This window comes from Poecilia formosa, unplaced genomic scaffold, assembly GCF_000485575.1.
Source record: "Poecilia formosa unplaced genomic scaffold, Poecilia_formosa-5.1.2 Scaffold519, whole genome shotgun sequence".
Taxonomy (NCBI): Eukaryota; Metazoa; Chordata; class Actinopteri; order Cyprinodontiformes; family Poeciliidae; genus Poecilia; species Poecilia formosa.
In genome coordinates, this window is record NW_006800458.1 from 244,556 (window position 1) to 252,081 (window position 7,526).

General features: G+C 38.6%; 1 long non-coding RNA gene across 1 annotated transcript in view; it reads left to right on the forward strand.

Annotated features, from left to right (window-relative positions):
- The window catches only part of LOC107834105 (uncharacterized), an 18,880-nt gene extending 11,611 nt beyond the window's left edge, over positions 1-7,269 (forward strand). The window contains exon 3 of the long non-coding RNA XR_001659886.1: positions 6,795-7,269. This is a non-coding gene — a long non-coding RNA (uncharacterized LOC107834105). The remainder of the gene's footprint in view (positions 1-6,794) is intronic.
- The last annotated feature ends 257 nt before the right edge of the window (positions 7,270-7,526 follow it).

A 7,526-nucleotide genomic window follows, 5' to 3' on the forward strand; every position in this document is an offset into this window, starting at 1 on the left:
AAATATGACACAACGGAGAATCTTTCTTGTGATTGGTCAAGCTCATATCAAACTTTCTCGGGTGGCTACCGTAATATATATGCCATGAAAGCGCAATGTCTCAGCTTTTCTGCACTTTTGGAATTTTTTTGATATGTTGAATTGTTCAGAAATTACGGTAATGGGAATTACACAAGCAGAATCCTGTCAGCGCCAACAGGTTGGTCGTAAGAGAGTTAATGACTAATGGAAGTGACACACTCCTTAAAACACAACCATGCTTGATTTTTAAAATAAAAATAGGAACCATTTTGTGCCTTGTCCTTTTGTTCCTGTTCAAACGCCTGGACAACAGTGATTATTTTTAAAGGGAAGTGTTACAGACATATATATATATATATATATATAATCTTGTAAAAAAATTACTTTAAATTCAGATACTAGACAGTGTCTTTTTTCTTGCATTTTTTTTTTTACTTCATGTGTCTTAATGTTGAATCTTGTGAATGATGGTGATATTTTCAGAAGTTACATCATCTCTCCTCCACCTCTAAGGGAAAAGCTGCAGACTTTCTTATTGACCTTTTTTGTGCTTGCTTTCTCTGAGACTGTATGTTGCAAAATACATCTTGTCTAGTAGAAAATCTGGAGATTTGTTTTATTTATTCAAGAGAAATCTTGGTCCTGATGCAGTAATACAGGCTGTAAAAATACAAGACATGAAGAAGAAATATGATGCAAAAAAGAAGTATAAAAACGGCTTTTAAACCATTTAACTGTGGTATTTTAGGTTTGCTAAACTAGCAGTATATTTCATAACATGTTTCACTTCATCTGCTGCTTATTGTATACTTTAAGATTAAGGAAATGCATAATTTAGGAGTCAGGCTCAGTATTGGCACTTAAAACCACTCTTGGCAAGGTCTCAAACATTGCTGGAGGTTTTGTCTGTTGGAGATGGGTGAGCACTTTCTTTAGGAATTAAGAGTATCACATTAAAAGAAGGTTACAGCGAGCCCTTGATTCAAGTGGGAGAACATAAAGACTTCAAACACAGGATCAAAGTGACGGAGTTGTGGTTTTGAAGAGAGCAGAAAGAAAGAGGGACAGAAGGGGGGCAACTCATTCAAGGAGAGTCCAGAGACAAAGGGAGAAAAATGATTCCAACAAAGGATTCAGTTCAGACTTATCAGTAATTAGTATACTGCTTTCGAAGTTTAAAGAGGATCCTCACATTCAGTCAGTAGATGGGCAAAAAGGTACTTTTTATTCTTTGTTGGATGTGTTAGAAGAGCAACTTATTCCAATGTTACTACCTATTTAACAAGATTTATCTCAAAGTTTTCAGACTAATTTTAAAGGGATCCCCAACTAGTTTAACATGTTGGCGTAAATGTTGCAATTTTTCTATTAACCTACAAGTTTGTAATGCATAAAAACTCCTATTTACTTCAAAAATTGTCATTATTATATTCTTCACCTACGCAGGTTGCCATTTTATCAACTGCAATACATGCTGAGTCAATGATTATATTAGATTATATTGGACTGAAATCTGTAAACAAAATGTAATGTTATGCATATAACTATTGTTCCCTGAACGAGAGGAACGAGGTTCAACACAGAGTATGGGATATCACGCCCCTGTGTGGCCTAACTGAGGACACCTTTAATCATGCCTTTAGACAAATGACGTGTGATGACGGGTGGCAGGGCCACCTGCATATAAATACACCCCCATCACAGTCATCATTCAGTTCGATGGCAGCTCTTCCCCAAGCTAAGCTGAACAGCGGGGCAGATAAAGGTGTTGTACCTCATTCCTCTGCTTCAGGTAACAGTAGTTATAGACATAACATTACGTTCCCTTTCAGTTGATTCACTCAGTACAAGACATAGAGTATGGGAGCAACCATCAAACCTGAGACAAATGCGCTGAGTTAGTTTGAAACCTCCAACCCAGCAGAAAGAACAGAGTGAGCCACAGAAACGGCTGTCACATCCAGACGATAAAACCGAAGAAAAGTGTGTGGTGAAGACCAGCTGGCTGCAGCGCAGATGTCACTCACAGGGACCCCTTTGAAAAGGGCCCAGGATGCCGCTACACCCCTGGTTGAATGTGCTCTCACACCATGAGGTAAAGGGAGGCCCTTGCTGTTGTAAGCAAGAAAAATAGCCTACATGACCCAATGAGAGAGTCTCTGTCTGGACAGAGCCTTGCCTCTAGCTGGATTGGCAAATTGTCCCCTTCGTCCTTGGACGAAACCGGATTCCTAGACTCAGAAATCATGGGGTCTTTTTGTGACACTGTAGCCTGTCCCTGCACTTTCTTGACCCTCTGTTCAAGCATGGAGTGCCAAAGCTGGCTACATAAAGCACAAGCGTCTGGCTCCGACAATGCTCTTCTGGCGTGGACAATTCCAAGGCAGACAGGGCATGCTTCGTGCTGGTCTTTTTTGTGAAGCGTGAAGCTGCACTCCTGAGGACAGGGGCGAACGGAAGATTTCTGCTTCGCCATTTTTTGCTTCGTGGTCATCCTGAATCACGAAACCACAGAAAATAAAAATAGACAAATGATAAAATACAACTATCGCTCAGCGGGCAGACACGCTAACCAGCAGGCAGCAGTAGCTAACACCAACAGGAGCAGTTAAGCTACTTTTGGAAAAACAAGAGCGATGCTAGCTAGCAGCAGCTAGGAAGCACAGATTAGAAGTTAGGTGTTCTCAGTGAGGTGACGAGCATAAGAACTGAATGACTGTGATGGGGGTGTATTTATATGCAGGAGGGGCCTGCCACCTGTCATCACACGTCATTTGCCTAAAGGCATGATTAAAGGTGTCTTCAGTTAGGACACACAGGGGTGTGATATCCCATACTTTGTGTTGTACTGAGTGAATCGACTGAAAGGGAACACAAGAAGTCAGACAGTCTGAACATCTGAATCGAAGTAAACTGCCTCAGTTTTATTGTACTGTTATACATGAGTTATGTGCTGAAACAAGCGAACGTGATTAACTTGTGCTCTACTGTTAACTATCTTACCTATAGCTAATGCCAGATCAAAACAAACTGAAAGATGGTGACTAGACATTTAAAGTGAAAATGTAGCATCTTTCAATCATTGTAATAAACCATTGCGATATATTTGATAAAATGTGTTAATGCCAATGCAGATTATAGAAAGCTTGAGTTAGAAACTGGAGCTCTTTGCAGCATACAACCTCCCTTCAACTTGGCATTTCCAAGTAGCAGCAGCAGCACAAGCACCAACTTTTCGGCTGACTCTCTTCCTCCTCATCATCATTTCTGCTTGTCTTTTCTGCATTGCCTTCCATTTCAACAAGCTCTGAAATAAATGTTCCTCAAACAAAAACATTTTCACAACTAATTGTAAACATGGCTGTGCTCACCTGGTGGAGTTGTATACTTTTCATCTGGCAATACATGAGAAGGAAGGAGTCACAATCTCATTATTATAGATGATGTGATTCAGTTACAGCAGTGGTCCCCAACCTTTTTATCTCCACGGACTGGTCAAGGCTTGGCAATTTTACTGCGGCCAGGACTGGGGTGCAGTAAAATTGCCCTCCCACTCCAATTGTCGCAGATTATCGCAAACGACAATCTTCTTCTAAGATTTTCGCTTGTGATTATTGTAACCGATTCTCCTGGTCTGTGAGGCGTGTCACGACTGATCTGGTCCAGTTGGTAGAATATTGGGACCACTCCGATCTAACATCGGGCATATTCAACATTGTCTTGGCCCGATTATCGCAGCCTGTGGGATTTTCCCTGACTGGGAGTGAGAACACAGCCTGTTTCATGTGACAGGTATCCAATCAGAAAGCGTGGTGACATAAGAACAGAGGGGATTCTCAAACAGCTGACATAGTGCAACTGAGATTCCGGTCTAGTGCTTAATGCAGCAAATAGAGCGGCTGCTCACACCGTAATTTATCCAATGCCTTTTCTTTTTGTTATATCTTTAATCGCTTAAAATGAGTTCACAGACTATCACTATTGTTTCTACATTGTCAGCCGTGTTTGTTCATTCTAAATTTATGTATGGTATGTTGGGGATTTCTAGGGATTTTCTTCTTTAACCGGGATATTCGTGAATGGAATTGGTTTGTCTGATGTGTTGCTCCTGCCGTGTGACTGGACACAAGAACCGATTAAACCTGTTGTACTTTTATCAGATCTGTTGTCACAGAGGTTTGGAAAATCGGTTGACAATTCTTAAATCGTGCTGTGTGAACCAAACCGAAGACTCACAAGCTCTACTCCTCTTGTCTCGACCACTGCCCTTACGTGCTTTGACTCTGGTTGCTATGGTAGTGTTTACACATCACTTCAAATTAAGAAACAGATGCGCCACAAAAACAAACCTTTTATTTTCATGACAATTTTAACCCTCGATCAGTGGGAGCCCTTTGCTTATTTGTCTGCAACGTGAGACAATGACACCCGAAGTGTTGTTTATATGCACAGTCTGCTTGGTCTCTACGTGGCAAAGCCGTTTGAAGGCTTCATTGCCTCATTAGCAGCCGGACGCTGCATGTTATGCAGAGTGGGCTTGGAATGTGGGACTCGCCTACCGGTCCGAGATAAAACAATTCTTCTGTCTCTTCTCTGGACCTTTTCCCCTTCGCAAATAAACTTTCCAAAGACATTTGTTTACTCATTACTCATTTTGCTGCTTGTGGGCTCAGTGTTAGCGTGCAAGACGTAACCGAGAGAATCCAGTTAAATTATTTTCAAAATAAGATTCTTCAGACTCAGATAATACATTAAATGGAAATATTTAATTATTTCTTGTGCGGCCCAGTACTGGTCTGCAGCCCGGAGATAGGGATGACTGAGTTAGAGGACAAGTCCAGACGCATTGAATTTAAGCACATTTTTTAAAAAACAGTAAGTTACACCAAAGTGCTGAACAGTAAAAAAAAAAAAGAGTTTAACATATCTAAAGAAGACATTAAGGACAAAACGTAACATTTCTGGTTTTTGAACCACTGCAAGACAACAGTTCCAACAACTACATCTCCAGGCAGCACCAAAACAGGCCATAGAGAAGATTTGGTCTATCGATGACACCCTGAAGAACCGCAGAACAGTGCAAGGAAAACATTTGATATTAAAAATAAAATGAAAGTAAAATAAACCTTCACTCATATAGATGATTTTTTTATTATAAAAAACCCACAGCAGCCAACATTGCAATAAACAGATCTGTTTGAATTTGATTAATAAAAAGACCAGAGTCCACCAATCTCAAGTCCAAAGGAGGAGAATTCCAGTATTTTCAAACCACTGATTACTCTCTTCTTTTCAGCTTAGAAATCATCTGGAGACCCTTATCACAGGCCCATGGGGACCTGCCTGGGACCCATGGCTGCAGACATCCTTTAACCTGGTGCCTGTCCTAAAAGAGCTATGAAAAACCTTAGCAATGATTCAAATTTAGACAATTTAAACAATATTGAAAAAACCTTCATGATGCCATTTTTACAGTTGGACCTTCATTAATGCAGTGTTGGTTTACAAACCACTTGTAAAGAGTCACAAACAGGAAGATAATTATAATAACAAGTAGGGCTGCATCTAACAATGATTTAATAATCAGTTACTCTCATGATTAGTCAGAAAAACATTTAATCCTTTTTTAATATTAGAAATAGTATTAGATGCAAATGAAGAAATATAATTTTATAAATAAACATTTTCTTGCCTATAATGCAATGACAGCATTTTTTTAGTGAACGCTTGATCATCTGTAGCAAAGGACCCCTCTGCAGCAAAAAAAGTACTTCTAACATCATGTGAAAAACTCAGCTCTTTCTGTTTTACTTCGCATCAGTATAGTATACAGCAGGTCTATTTAATGTTTGGATTAATAATTGAAAGCAGAAAGTCCTTAATAGGTTTTTTGACAAGTCAGTTTTGTACAGTTTTCACTTAAACCCATTCTTGGGTTTTCCCCAGGCACTCCTTCCTCCCAAAGTCCAAAAACATCACTAATGGATGGATGGACAGCCAGTGAAAATTTTATATTTAAGATAAGCATATTACATCAAATCAATGAAAACATTTTAATGGAGAAATTCAGCCTTAATAAATCAAGTTTAATACATATTTTTCAAAGATGCTCATACTGATGTTCAAATTTTTTGAATGTTGCTATACTCTTATCAGTATTTATCAGACAATTATTTTAAGTTTACCAATAAGTTGTTAGTTATCTATTGCTGCCATCTTGTGGCAGCATCTAGATTTTCAGTATTTCAGAAAAATTCAGCAAGAACAGTCATTAGCTCCTCACTGTTTAGTGCTATATATCAGAGTTAAAGTAGGATGTTGAAATAAAGGCCAATAACCTGCTAAAATGTGCATTTATAAAGTTTTCTCATTTTTCCTTTGCTATAACTAGAAAGAAGTGCTGAGTAAAACAAGTATTTATATTTAGCCAAATCCCTCCTTTCACCATCTGCATGACAGCATTCTCATCTAGATAGATAATGTAGACATAAATATGTCTTTTAATCAACCTGTTGGCTCAGTGTATTTACAAGCAACTTGCTATTACTGGGTTTTTTTTGTCTCTTCCCAGTACTCAGCCAATCTGTCCCTTCTTTTTTCTGAGAAATTATGTGCTGACTTTTCACGACAGTCTCATGAAGATGGTTGGTCATACTTTTCCTTAATGAACATTATTGGTAGTTCATGGTTCATACTATTAATAACTATTTGAATGTATGCTTTAGTAGCTTTGATTAAAGTAATGACAGATTTTTTCTAATACATGATTTCAGGTGACAACTTGAAAGTAAGGCAGAAATGTTGCCTGGCTGAAGACATCAAACCTCAAAAGCAGAATCCCAGGAGATTCGGGGTAAAATGTTTTTGTATGTCAGTAATTAGGATTATTAGTTCCAAAGAGAGAAAGTTCTTCATGGTTTCTTTTGATTTGATCTGGGATCCAAGGAAAAGGTAATTAAAGAACAGGAAGATCTCAGGAGGTTGATGGAGTGGAGTTGAGGGGATCCTCTCTGTCCTGGGTGAACTCCACGGAGAGGCTCAATCATGGCTTAGAGACGCATCAAGAGGTTTTATGATGCAAACCTTAAAAAAATACCAATAAGTGTACATGCTTATCTACACAACATAATCAAAAACCAATAAGCCCTAAACCTCTTTTTAAAAGTCTTGATTGAAAATGAATTAACAATATCTCAGGAAATTAAATGTTTAAGTGAAACAGTTCCTGTATCACAAGGGAAACTGCAAAAAAAACATTCAGAAGTGTAAACACAAGTTACTGAATAAGAGCTGAATATTCTTCTGAAAGTACGTGTTACACGTCTCAGCTGGAAGTGGACAATTGTAACAAAAGACTTTTTTTCTTTTTATGTCTCTCCGCTTCTCCTTTGTTCTCTGTAAAGATGAACAGCGTCAGTGAATAAAAAGAACGACCGCCGTCTTCTTCCCCAAACTGTCTCTTTATTACAAATTCTTGATATCATGAAATCATGAACATTTCTTTG